The following is a 14,187-nucleotide window of genomic DNA, read 5'->3' on the forward strand; positions in this document are numbered from 1 at the left end:
AATGGTAAATATTTCTCTGTTTTCCTTTTTTTTGGAAATACTAAGACCCTGGATTATACTCCGAGATGTGTTCACCCAATTATCCTCAGACTCCCTGATTCCAAGTCCACCAGCGTCGTCCCCTCTCCCTCCTCCTCTGCGGCCACATTTGCTAAAGGGATACACCAGAGTCTTCCCCCAATCACTCCAGGTGGGGGTAGAATCCTGGGGCTGCCAGCTGTGGGACCCTTCCAGCCAGTCCTTCCCAGGCCCGGCCCCATGCTAAGGCCAGCATTGTTCCCCAGCCCCCAGGTGACCTCCCTGTTCGGCAGAATTCCTTTGAGATTTAAGAAAAAGTGTATAAACAGCAAAGCTCTAACAAAGTCTCATCTGCTGGCTCTTGCAAGGCCTCAGTCCCCTCCAATCCCATTGGAAGAAAATCCTTCCACCCTCGCTTCTGCCAAACGCCTGGAGGGGGGGCAACGTGGGGTGTTCAACAAAACCATGGCCCCCACAGGTAGCTTTGCTTTTTCCCGTTGACAGAGTCTTGTGTTGGTGATCTAGGCCACATCTGGTTTTTGCCTCTGGCCTCATTTATTTTCCCTTGCTTAGGGGTTGGAAAGAAGGTGCTGCTTCCTTCCTGATTTGTAGCAATTTTTAGTACCCCTAGCAACCTTTATGCAAATAGGCACCCAGTGGCCGGCTGAGATATCTCATCCTCCTTCCCTCCTTCCTCTCTCTCATCCAACAGATACATTTTTTGATTGCTTATATGCGTGTCCCTGTAGTGGGGACACAAGAATAAATAAGACAGACGTGGCCCCTCTCTCACTGAGCTCTCAGTCTGGTCAGGAGACAGAAGAAGAAATAGCAATACAGTTGCCACGATGAGGGAGGCAGGGTAAATGTCCCTAGAGGGGAGCGGGGACATCTAGGCTCTCATTCTTTTAAAATATGGAAATGAGGTTCAGAGAAAGAAAAAGCTGTGTCCTTGGGTCCAGGGTCCCAAAGCTCTGATCTACTCATTTCCTGATCATGCTCTTCCTGCTCCTTTTACTTGCTCATACAGATCTCTCTGGGGACCCAGAAAAATCTCTCAAGGGAAAGGAAGGCAGGTGTGTGTAAAAGCCGGGGACTCGCTGGGGAGCGTTGGGCGGATGGCAGTCTGAGGAAGCGCACTGCCTAAAACACGGGACCAGGGCATCTCCCGCCAGCCCTGGGCTCAGCCCCGGTCCACTGCCCCCTGCGCAGCCGGACTGCATGAGGGAGAGGGCCTACACAGGGCTGGGACCTTCCTCAGCCTTCTTATGTTTTCTTTGCGGGCTTCCTGCGTCAACTCTCTCCTTACCTGTCACGCTTAGTCTGCACAGTAGGGCTTTTCTAGCAGCTGCTCCAGAAGTCAGGGATGGGCGCTGAAAGCAAGGAGTGCGTCCACACTGAGCCGTCAGCTAATTCTTTAAACCCATCAATCAAACCATTCCCATCTGCAACTTGCCCTCACCTCCCAAGGGGCAGCTTTCACAGGTTTCTGGAAAGACCTGAGATGTTTTGTAATTTCTGGCTCAGCAACACATCTCTGAGTGTTACTTACTGTAAGACGCGCACCGCGGAAACATAAAATGAGTGAATCTAGCACCTGATCCTGCTCAACCTTATCTTTGGTGGTCTAATCTGAAACTGCTCCTCTCCCCGCAAAGCAGGGGTTAACAGGTCTCTTTCAGTGTGAGCTCAGGCGGTTAGGCCTAAAAAAATGATCCTGACTAGGAAAAGATAAAGGGCTTTCTTCTCCCCCACCCAGAAGATGGTCCTGCCTGACAAGGGAAAGAGGCCAAGGAGTGTCCTCCCCACAGGCAAAGTTAAAGTTTCCCAGAAACTTTCTGGCCTAGAATTATCTTTTTCCTTCCTTAAATTGTTTAGTTCTTGGTGAAAGCAGAGAGCAGGTGGCTGGCTGCTTGGAAACTAGGAAGAAGTTTTGGAGATACAGCAGAACTATCTGACATTAGAAAGACTTTTGGTTTCCTCATTATCTCAGGCTCTGTGGGGCCCTGGTGATTTCTCCGTGCTGTTAACTGACTCAGTCCGGCATTTTTAGTGGTGCACAAGTTCAGCAAACAGGACCACCCGGGGCGCCTGGGTGGCTCAGTCAGTTAAGTGACTGCCTTCGGCTCAAGTCATGGTCCCAGGGTCCTGGGATCAAGCCCCAAATCAGGCTCCTTGCTCAGCGGTGAGCCTGCTTCTCCTTCTCCCTCTGCTGCTCCCCCTGCTTGTGCTCTTTCTCTCTCTGTCAAATAAATAAATAAAATCTCTAAAAATAAATAAATAAACAGGACCACTTACTTTGCTGGGTTTGGGGGGCGCTATCCAAATAGACGGAGAGGTCAGAGTTCAGCCATGCTATACAGATTCTTCTCTCACTCTACCAGGGAAAAGTAAAAATTCCATACTGTTATGATAGCTCAAGCAATTAACATTCCCGAGGGCAAATCTAAATGCAAAGTGTACCTGCCAACTAGGATCCCCAAAGGGGAGGAATGCAGGAATAGCAAATCTCTTATAAACAACTTGTGTGAACTTTTGTTCCAAGGAAATTAACCTTTAATATATCATTTTGGTAAAATAATACCCTGTAAAGTAGTGGTTATTAATCCTGACTGCATGATAGAATCATCTGGAGGAGTCTTTGAGAAATGCTGATGGATGGGCCCTATTCCAGAGATGATTTAAATGCACAGGGTTGGGGGGGGGGGGCGGCGCCTGGGCCGCAGTAGTTTTAAAGGCCTCCACCTGAGTCTGCTGTGCGGGCCAGGGCTGAGAACACTGTCCTAAGTGGACTCTATCCACCTGACTCCCAGCTCAGGTGGATACTCTAATTCAGAAAAGGGAAGAGGAAAAGCAATATGAGTGGCACTAAAATAAACCAGCTCACTGGTCCACTGCAGATAGGCAGGATGGCTCAGTTAGCCCACCCCTCCTTGCCCAGCACGTCTGCAGAAGGAATGGAGAGGTTTTGTTGACTTCAGCTTTGGTTGTCCCCCCAGAATAGCCGCACAGTTTCCCCAAATGGCGAGATGAAATAGCCCGTACTTTATGTCTGATTCCACATTCATATTATCCATTAATGTCCCAGGATAATGGGGACTTCTCTGAAGTCTCCAGTCTAGTTCATTGATCTACCTATATCTGCATCAGTATTACATGGTTTTAATTACAGAAGAGTTATTCCTAATTTAATAATTTTCCTTGATTACAAAAGTAACAACAGTGAAATGCTCTCCAGAAATAGCCATTTTTAACAACAAAAGTAAACTGATACTTAGTAGGCAGCTGCCCTTGGTCAACCACTCGTCCATGTAGCGACTGGTTTCATCTTTACAGCCTGGAATTAGGTACCATTATTAGCCCCATTTTACGGCAAAGGAACTGAGGCCTGGAGAGATTATATATCCTGTTGGAGGCTACCCAGTTTGTAAATGGTAGAGCTGGGATCCAATATATGCAATGTGACTCCGACACTCTTCCCAGGCTGTCCAATCTCTCTCTGTCTCTGTCTCTCTGTCTCTCTCTTTCCCTCTCTATGTATATAATATATAATATATAATTTTATTACATACTTACTATGAATATTATATAAATATATTAATAAATATATAATACTATATATTTTTATATGTACATATATATAAAATTTATATATATAAATTTATATACAATAGAAATTTATAAAAATAATATTATTATATATTATATGATATAATGTGCACATATGAGGTATGTTATGTTTTTAAAGGAAATATTTTACATGCTATTTTTGGAGTTAAATTCCCTCCCCCCTGCAGCAATTTCAAAAGGAGTATAGAGAGAGCCACTTCTGATCTCACTGATGAGAGGCATATTAGTGGTCACATGCTTTGGCTCTTAGAGTGAGATTAACTGGATTCAAGTACCTGCTCCATCACTTCCTACCTCTGTGACCTTGGGAAAAATAATTAACACTCCCTAGGTCCGATTCCACAATTAAAAAAAAAATAGATATAATGGGGGCTCCTGGGTAGCTCAGTCAGAGTGGAGCCTGCTTGGGATTCTCTCTCTCTCTCTGTGCCCCGCCCCCCCCCCCACACGCACACATGCACACGCACATGCTCTCTCTCTAAAAAAAATAATAGATATAGTGATGATAATATTACCTCTCATATTCTAATATTTAGTATATTTTAATTGCTTACTTATAGCACACTTAGAAGTCGAGTAACCTTGAGCAAGATACTTAATTTCTCCGTGCCTCAGTTTCCTTTTCTGTAAAATGGGAGATATTAATGGTACCTAGCTGATAGAGTTGTTGTAAGGATGGGATGAGATGAGATGCGATGTGAAAGAGTGTTTGGCACCCAGTAGGTGCTTACTAAATATTAGTTCTAAGAATTGAAGGAGATGAGTTAGGGTTAGCCAGTGTCTAGATAGATATTCCATGTTTATATCAGAGTCTCATTCTTGTTTAGCCAACTGTCCTATAGAATTTTATCTTTCATTGCAGATTTTTAAACTTTTAGACTCGCTTTAATTTTTCTGATTCTGTATGTTTCCTTTGTCATTATTTTTATTTTAAAGATTTTATTTATTTATTTGAGAGAGAGAAAGTGAGCACGAGAGGGGGGAGCGGGAGAGGGAGAAGCAGACTCCCCGCTGAGCAGGGAGCCCGATGCGGGACTCGATCCCGGGACTCCAGGATCATGACCTGAGCTGACGGCAGTCGCCCAACCAACTGAGCCACCCAGGCGCCCATCCTTTGTCATTATTAATTTTATGAATTAGTATTCTGTCTCTTTCTCAACGAGACTTCCTGATTTTGAGAATCACTGCTATAGTGAGCCTCTTCCTTCAGATGTGCTGAGAAAAAATATGTTGCTAAGTCCTGGTTTAAAAATGTCCAATCCTCTATTTATTAAATCTTCTATACTGAAGTTAATTTTTTAAATCTGTGTGATCTAACAGTTTCTGAGTAAGTGTTAAAACCTCTTCTAAAAATGGTGGTTTTAGCTCATTCTCCCCTAGGTGCATCAGTTGTGGCTTTATCTATTTTAAGGCTAAGTAGTCAGATGTATACATGCTTATAATCATTATGTCTTTTTGGGTGTACTATACTTGTACCATTTTATGACATCATTATTTTCCCCAGAGTCTGTTTTTTTTTGGCGGGGGAGGGGAATAAAGAGTTTGAAATCTATTTTCCCTAAAATTAAACTGCGACTCCAGCTTTCTCCAGCCCTTATCATCTGATGTGTTCCTCCTTGTCACCTTATCTTATACCTTTTAAAATTCTCCTTGTCTTCTCCCCAAATGAGTCAAGTCTCTCAGCACATTTTCACATCCCTGTGACCCAGCCTTCTCTCCCAGAACGTTGGAACTCTCTAGTTGTAGTGATGCATTGTCATGAACACGCGTTTTGTTTTTTAATTTTTGCCATTATTTAGTTAGCTGGCCATAAAGTTATTTGCTTAACCTTATTTCTCACATGACATTGCTTCTTCCTCATAACATCTATTATTCTTTTCATACTGTGGCATTTCTAATTCCTCCCCTGTGTTTCCGAGGACATCTATAATCTTTTTTTTTAAATTTGACAGAGACATAGAGAGCACAAGTACGTAGAGTGTCAGGCAGAGGGAGAGGGAGAAGCAGGCTTTTCGCTGAGCAGGGAGCCCGGTGCGGCACTCGATCCGAGGCAGACACTTAACCAACTGAGCCACCCAGGCGCCCTGGCCATCTATAATCTTAATTTGATATTTATTTTGCCAGTCCTTTAACTCAGCTTCCTCTGCTGTCAGCTTTTCAGTTTGTCATCTGTATTTTATAGTGTTTGTGTTCCTCAGATGTTTCATTGTTTTTTTTCTTGTGAGCTCATATTCCCTTGTGCCTGCTGGCCACTCTGGCTGACCATGTGTCTCCCAGGGAGGGATGAAGACCTGAGCACTGTCTTCTTCTCCAGATGAGTGGACCGGGAGAGCCCCGGGTAGGCTCAACAACTCCACCTGAGTGCACTTCCAAGAACCGCCCCCATCCCCTAGCAATCCCACTCTTTGGACAATCTCTAAACCACTGTATCCAGGCACAGATCTTTTGCAGGGGTGGTATCCTAGTTTGTCATTTCCTACTCACAGACTGTGGGGGGAGAAGCAAGGTGATGATCAGGGGCCAAGCACCTGCCTGACCGGTCATTATCAGAAGATGCTGTGGAGGACGGGAGGGTCTTCTCCAATTGAACTTCTGTGGGCATTGCCATCCTCCTGCCATTCACCCAGGGAGGGAAATGTGGGGGAGAGGAAATGACAGGGGGAGAGTGTGCTCCTTCAGCCATTCCCTCACCCTATGGCTCCTGACACTGTAATGGAAGGCAGCAGAATGCAGAGACAAGAGTCCTGTATCTGGAGCCAGGCTGCCTGGGTCTAAATCTTGGCTCAGCCCTTACTAGCTCTGTGACATTTGGCACACTACTTATCTTCACCCTGCCTCAGTTTGCTCATCTGTAAAATGGAGATAGGAATTTCTACCTCATAGAATTGTTCAAGGGATTAAATGAGCTATATGTATACAAGACTTAGAAGAGTGCCTGGCAAACAAGAAACACTTTGTATTATTTTTATTACTATTAGGCTTCCAAAGCCTATTTCCCTCCCTCACCAAGACAAGGAATTGAGTTACTTGTCTCATTATTATGAACTATAGAAGTTCTTTATATATTCTGGCTATAAGTGCTTTGGCAAATAGACATACTGTGAGTATTTATTTATTATTTGGGGTTTTTTTTGTTAATCTTCGGGGAAGTGGCATTTCCTTTCAGAGGTTGTTAAAACTCCCATAGCTGTGAGCAACTTCACTGATTTAGGATCTTGTCTTTCTGGTGGGGGAACAGTGGGTGAGTCTCCATCCTTCTGTTTGATCCCGACTTTGGGGAAAGGCAGCCATTTTAGAGGAGGTCTGGCTAGGGAGATGCTAGTGCTTGGTTTTATTGGTTGGTGTATCTTCCCCCACACCCCACCCAGTCACTCCTGTTCTGCAGCTTCCCTAAAGACCTAACCTGTCCAGGATAGAAGCAGAGGATCTACTTCCCCAGTGTTCTCTGTAACTTTATTAAGATCTTACAGAGCAATGTGTCCTGAATGTACTATCCCACAACCCACCCCAACTCTCTATTGGGTAGTAATGGTGGGACCCTCAGAATTTTGTCCCCTACCAATACCAGAGGTGCTCACCAACTGGAATGTTAATGCTTTCAATCTCAGCACCAGTTTTCAATTTGGTATGAATTGAATCATAGCCAGTGAATTTTCCTAATATGTATGAGATGGAGGCCTCCTCTATTTGGGGATATTTTTGTTTATTTTAATGAGTATAGGCTGGAAGGGAACTTGTCAATTTGCATTGAATGACCACTTTCCCAGAAGTGTTTATCTAACACATTTTCAACAAGTTGTTTCTTAACTTTCTTGTACATTCTATTTTTAATGTGAGCTTGGGTCAGCTGAGATCATCCTCTGCATGTTGTTTTGGCCTTTTTCTCTTTTGTTTTGATTGGCAAGATTTTCTTTAATCCCAAATTCAGTGGGAAGGTCAATGTCCCTTCCAATTATGTTTGCAGATTGCAGGCGAGTTTATTGACCCCCAATCATTTCTGGTTTTGAGTTCAAGCTCCAGCTCCCTCACACTCGTGGTTTCATTTACATTCCACCTCCTCAAGCCATTCTCTCTTCTCTACTCCATAAGGCAGCTCCTTTTCTGTGATTCTTGCCCCCCAACTGCCCCCCCCCAAACTTCCCACAGGCTTTTGTTTTTTGTATATGGTCCACTTGTCAAAGGTTGGAGGTGAAGGGGGAGCCAGGGACAGGCACTCCACTCCCTGCTCCTGAAGGTTCCAACTCTTTTCCTCTTAGAATCCCTCCAGCTCAATTCCCCTTATTCTTGTAGGCATGATCATGACAACTGTATTTGTAGTCGTAATAGTAAACATATGCGGAATGTACCCTGTGCCAGGCAGTTCTAAAGCACTGGACATACAGCATTAATCATGCAATCTTCACCACGATCCTGTGAAGAAGCTATTATGATTCATCACATTTTACAATTAAAAAATGTAATCATATCCCATCTGCTCTGCTTAAAAATGGACCATTAGAAAAACTAGCAGAGGTTTTGACATTTTGTTTATTCCTTCTCTCTCCCCGCTTGTTTCTGGGAGGTACACTGAGCAGTACGGCAATGCATTTTGCCAAAGGTATGAGTAATGCCAGTTCTTTTGAGGGGCAAATGTGGGCATAGGCAGTGACCTTTTGGATAACTACAAGACGTCAGCTGGGTTCATCCTGCTTGCAAAATTTAGTGTAATTTAAAGTCCCCATTTTATAACTTGTAGAAATCAATGATCTTCCCCAAGTTTTTGCAATAGTTTGAGGAACCCACCTGCTCATGGTTACCTCTGTTCTGGTTCATGTTTCTGCTGAATAAGTTTAGATTATGGACCATCCATGACAACACATAGACCTAGATATGGACACAGCTACTGTCCTCTACTCCCCTCTCCACCCCCACTACACACAGGCTTTTCATTTGAGGAGCAAAGGATGCTGGGAACTTGGAGAAATGGGGGAGTTTATGTCAAAACAATACTAACAGGGGTGCGTGGGTGGCTCAGTTGGTTAAGCATCAGCCTTCAGCTCAGGTCATGATCGCAGGGTCCTGGGATCGAGCCCCATGTGGGGCTCCCTGCTCAGCAGGAGGTCTGCTTCTCCTTCTCCCTCTGCCCCTCCCCTCACCCCCGCTCGTGTATGCTCTCTCTCTCTCTCAAATAAATAAATAAAATCTTAAAAAAAAATAGAATACTAACAACTCAACTTTGAATATCGGGTATCCTCTTCAAAGTCCATTTAGCTCTCCCAGCCCTGGGGATTTTACTGTATCACTGGTTCCTGATTTTTCTGCCTTCCTTGTTTCTGTCTTCTCCTCATAGGGCTCTAAAATATCCTTTTGTTATAAAGCAATTGAACTCCCTTTTGCACCTCATGACTAGACTTTGTGACCTGAGAACCCACTTTATCTATCTAAGTGGACTATGAAATGTTTTTTAAACAGAGTGCTCCCTCCCTAAGATAAATCCAGGGCCATTTGTTTTGATGATTTGAAGAATGATCTATATAAGACTTGCCTCTGTTATATGAAAATAAAGATTTGGTAACTTCAGACAAATTTCTCACTCTTGGGTCACAGCATGGGTCCTGTGCCCTGCTCTAGCAGGCTTACCCACAGGCAGTAGAGGTTGTCCCTAAGTTTTCTTGTTTAGGGCTTATCTATTGTGCTCTACTCAGGTCAACATTATGACTAGACCTTGTCCATGGGGTTTAAGTGGGAGGTGAGAGCAGTGGGAGCTTTTATTTAATTTATGCAACTTTTAATTTCCTGTATTATAAAGCTAAAATCTCATATATATTATGTATAATAATATAATATAATGCAATATAATCTATTTGTGAATATACATTAGTGTTCTGAAAATAGATATAACCTGAAGAGCTATTTTTGTGAGGCTGAAAGAAAAGCCTAGGAAAGTTCTATGTCTATACATTATTTGGTATGTTATATACATTAAGTATATAAACACCATCCAGCAAATTATACAGGTAGGAAAGATTTGGATAATTTTTAAAATGATATTGGAAAAGTTGGCTGGCCATTTGGAAAAAAGTGATAAGTATACTTCCATATATGGATGAACATTTACATAATCTTGAAGTAAGAAAATCTTTCCTAACAATGACATTAAAGACACTAAAATAGATTTGACTGACACATCAAAGCAATGCTCAAGGGGCCTTAAGGAGCCTGCAAAGGGAATGAGCTTCATCTCAGGTTGGGAACACTCTAAAGCCTGAAGGCATGCCCACAGGATGGGCCCTGACAAGGTCAAGGAAGAGAGTTGAGACAAAATTCACAAATGCATGCATGCACACACATACCTTCTGAAGGTAAACAATAGGGCATCCATGTGCCTTTTGAAGTACGAGGGGCAAATATACAGGCAACCCAAAGGCACAAGGAAGTGAGTAAAGGAACCCACTCGCACTACTGAGAGTCAAACAGGAGACTCGGAGAACACATCCCAGGGAGCGGTAGGGGCTTTCAGATAGCACATGCCTTGCACTTCCCACAGAAGAAGATAGAGCATGTGACCTCTGTGGAAAAAAGAGATAAAAGATATAGTAATAAATCAATGGAATGAAATAAAACAAGGAAGCCAGAAGAGCTAAGAAAAGAAAGCAAGGACATAATAGCATTTTTCAATGAATACACATCATAGAAATAGCACATAGAGCATAATTTATGCAATAGCCAACTTAATGTGGGATCTGAAGAAAAAGCATAAGAAAATCACAAGAACTTTAGATGAAAACACAAAGTAATAAAAGCAATTAGAGGGCACCTGGGTGGCTCAGTCGGTTAAGCGTCTGCCTTCGGCTCCCGTCATGATCCCAGGGTCCTGGGATTGAGCCTGCATTGGGCTCTCTGCTCAGCAGGGAGCCTGCTTCTCCCTCTGCCTGCCTCTCTGCCTACTTGTGATCTCTCTCTGTCTCTCTGGCAGATAAATAAATAAAATCTTTAAAAAAAAAAAAAAGGCAATTAGAAGAAGAAGGAAGAGAGGCAGTGAAGATCCGCCGTAGCTGTTTGACAGATGCTGCTGGTTTTGACACAAATGGCCATTCCCAACCTCTTCTCTCTTGCTATATATATATATATATATATATATATAGCAGGTAAGAAAGCTAAATACTCACTATCTCAGCCTCCTCAGGAACATACACAATCTTCTGACTTGGAAACGTGCTGAAACTACTTTAAGTGAAAAAAAAAAAAAAACAAGTTGCAGAACTGTGCAGAAAAGGAATTATTATGTGTGTGTTGCAGGTGGAATTTATACACCACCAATTTGGCCAATTCCTGTGCCAAAGCCCTAATCCCCAGGATTTCAGGATGTGACTGTATTTGGAGGAAAGATCTTTAAAGAGGTAATTAAAGTTAAATGAGGTCTTGAGGGTGGACCCTAATCCAATATGACTAGTGTCTTTATAAGAAAAGGAAATGAGGACACGGACACACACAAGTTAAGGCCACGTGAAGACAGAGGTAGAAGATGACCATTTGCAAGCCAAGGAGGGAGGCCTCAGGAGAAACTAACCCTGCTGCCACCTTGACCTCAGACTTCTAGCTTCCAGAACAGTGAGAAAACTCATTTCTGTGATTTAAGTTATTAGCAAACTAATACAGTGTGTGTATGCAATAAAATAAAACTGGAGAAGATCTATCAAACTCTTGCTGAGGTTATTTCCGAAGAGGTGGTTCTAGAAGGGATTTTAATTATACATTTGACTTTATACACTTTTACTTGAACATATTACCAAAGCACAATTTCTTTCTTAATGGAAATAGGGGATTTTAAAAAAATTAGGTAGGATCAAAGAAGGAAAAAAAAAACAACCACCCTAAAATGCATAGTAACTGATGCATCTCTGTGTGGGGCCGCAAAGTCTCCTCTGAGCTGTCAGTGCTGCAGTTTCCCCAAGTACAGATTGTTCGGTACAGCTCACCATGTCCGTGAGATAAAAGCTCAGGCTGGGGATTACAGGTACCCACCCAGTGTTGATAGTGTTATGAGTCAAGAAATGACTCATGTGTCCCTGCAAACATGACATTGTAAGCATTTGTATAACTCAAACCATGGCTGGGTCCATAATGGCTGTCTGTCTCCCAGCCCTGGGCACCCCAGGAAGTGTAAGCAAAGGCGATTTTATGGGGCCAGGATCAAACCGGACTCTCCAATTTGTCACACATCCCACCTGGCTTGCTTCCCGTGTTTTATATACCTGTCTGTTCTCTGGATATTTACAATTGCAACCCCAGTGTAAACAGAGAGAGTGGGGAGAGAGGTGGGGCTTATGGAATTAGGCCCTCTACTTCCTCCCCTCCCTGACCTGTGCTTTGAACAAGACCAAAGGAGTGATGCCTATGACCAGCTGTGGAAAACTCAGTATCAACCACCTAGTAGTTTGGTGTGGGCACAAGAATTGAGGGTAGGAGGTGTTTATTCCAGGCTGTAGAGAAAAGAAGACTGTACTTTGCTCCTTGAACATGTCCTGAACACTTACTCTGTGTGAGTTCTTCCTCTTCTTCTTCTTCTTCTTCTTCTTCTTCTTCTTCTTCTTCTTCTTCTTCTTCTTCTTCTTCTTCTTCTTCTTCTTCTTCTTTCTTTCTACTTCTTCTTCTTCCTTTAAGATTCATCTATCTACTGTAGAGAGAGAGCGTGCATGAGCAGGGGAGGACAGAGGGAGAAGGAGAGAAAACCTCAAGCAGGCTCCCCCTAAGCGCACAGCCTGACACAGGACTTGATCCCATGACCCTGAGATCATGACCTGAGCCAAAATCAAGATCCAGATGCTTCACTGACTGAGCCACACAGGCGCCCCTCATGTATGAGTTTTCTTTGGCTGCTGCAGCAAATCTACCACAAAGTTGGTAGTTTAAAAAAAAACAAAGTTATTGTCTTAAAATTCTGGAGGTCAGAGTCCAAAATGGGTCTCACAGGGCTAAAATCAAAGAGTAAGCAGAGCTGTTTTCCTTCTGGAGGCTCTAAAGGAGAATCCATTTCCTTGCCGTTCCCAGTTCTAGGGGCCACCTGCATTCTCTGGCTCATGGTCCCTTCCTCCATCTTTAAAGCCAGCAATGTAGCATCTTGAAATCTATCCTGCCTCTCTCTTCCACATTTAAAAAAACCTTTGTAATTACACTGGGATTATCTGGATAATCTAGAATAATCTTCTCATTTTAAGACCTGCTGTTTAGCAAGCTTCATTCCATGTGCAACCTTAATTCCTCTTTGCCAAAAAATATAACACATTTACATGTAAGATAACATATCACTCCTAATCCAGGGATTAGGATGTGGCCATCATGGGAGGGAGCTTATTCTGCCTATCAGTTAGCAAAGATTATCCGTCATGAAAACAAGGAGAAAGGATCCTTATCCTTACTTTCCTTTTATCATTCTCATCAAGTAGAAAGATCTTTGGACCCAAAAGAGAAGAATAAACAGCTCCAGGTGGGTGAAGCGGCAGTATGTGCTCTGGGCTCTCAGATTGGAATGGAATTCACTCCAAGATACTGAGAATTTAGGAATGAGATTTCCAAATTAGTCGTGGAGAGTTTGAAGGATTTATAGTATTAGTAAACATGTTAAAAGATTAGAAATGTACTGATTTTTAAAACGGAGAATGTAGATTCCTTAAACTATAGGTGAATGAGTTCAACATTGCTCCTGGAAGTAACTTTGGATGAAACACTGAAGTTCACAAGCACTTAAAAGGGTCCATTGCAATTATGAAATGACATGGGTTCACTGAGAACAAATCACATCAGACAAATCTTATTTCCTCCACTGACACGGTTTCTCCATGGTGGGTCTGGAGGGAAGACAGGCATTGTGCATCACCAGACTCTAAGAACCTCTTGGAGCTTTTCTATGGCAGAAACCATCTATGGTTCGGGGAACCTGGGTGGCTCGGTTGATTGGGCATCCAACTCTTGATTTCGGCTCAGGTCATGATCTCACCATCATGAGTCAAGCTCTGTGATGAGCTCCACACACAGCATGGAATCTGTTTGGGATTCTCTCTCCCTCTCCCTCTGCCCCTCCCACAGCTCTCTCTCTCTCTTAAAATAAAAAAGTCTTTTTTAAAAAAGAAACCATCTATGGTTCATGTGTACCTCATCAGTGGTGTGCTGGAGTTGGCTCATGCTGGCTCACAAGAGCTGATCATACACATGTCCTCCCTCTCCATATTCAGTGACATCAAATTAATAGTTTGGAATCTGCCATTTGGGAAGTACTTATGTCATGGAAATCAGCAAATGCTACAAAGCAGGGATTTTTTCCGGGGGCGGGGGTAGTCAACTTTAAACATACTCCAGCACAACACTGCCTGTACTCTAGGTGTCTACTACTGCCAAGACACAGCAGGTGCCCAGTACTGTTGTCTGAAGGAATAAATAACTTGAGCAAGAAACCCAACAAAGTCTCCCATAGTTAGGTTGTGGTCAATAAAGAGATATCTTAACTGGATGCTAGTGCAACAAATATCAAAAGGGAAAAAGAAAGAAAGAGAGAAAGAAAGA

The 14,187-nt window shown here is 43.0% G+C and overlaps 1 long non-coding RNA gene across 1 annotated transcript in view; it reads right to left on the reverse strand.

The window, feature by feature from the left end:
- Positions 1–1,327: 1,327 nt before the first annotated feature.
- Positions 1,328–14,187, reverse strand: part of LOC118017814 — a 16,758-nt gene continuing 3,898 nt past the window's right edge. The window contains exons 2-3 of the long non-coding RNA XR_004681241.1: positions 2,317–2,395; positions 1,328–1,391 (exon numbers count right to left, since the gene is read on the reverse strand). This is a non-coding gene — a long non-coding RNA (uncharacterized LOC118017814). The remainder of the gene's footprint in view (positions 1,392–2,316; positions 2,396–14,187) is intronic.

Source organism: Mirounga leonina, unplaced genomic scaffold (genome assembly GCF_011800145.1).
Source record: "Mirounga leonina isolate KUSES-001 unplaced genomic scaffold, KU_Mleo_1.0 Mir_170, whole genome shotgun sequence".
Taxonomy (NCBI): Eukaryota; Metazoa; Chordata; class Mammalia; order Carnivora; family Phocidae; genus Mirounga; species Mirounga leonina.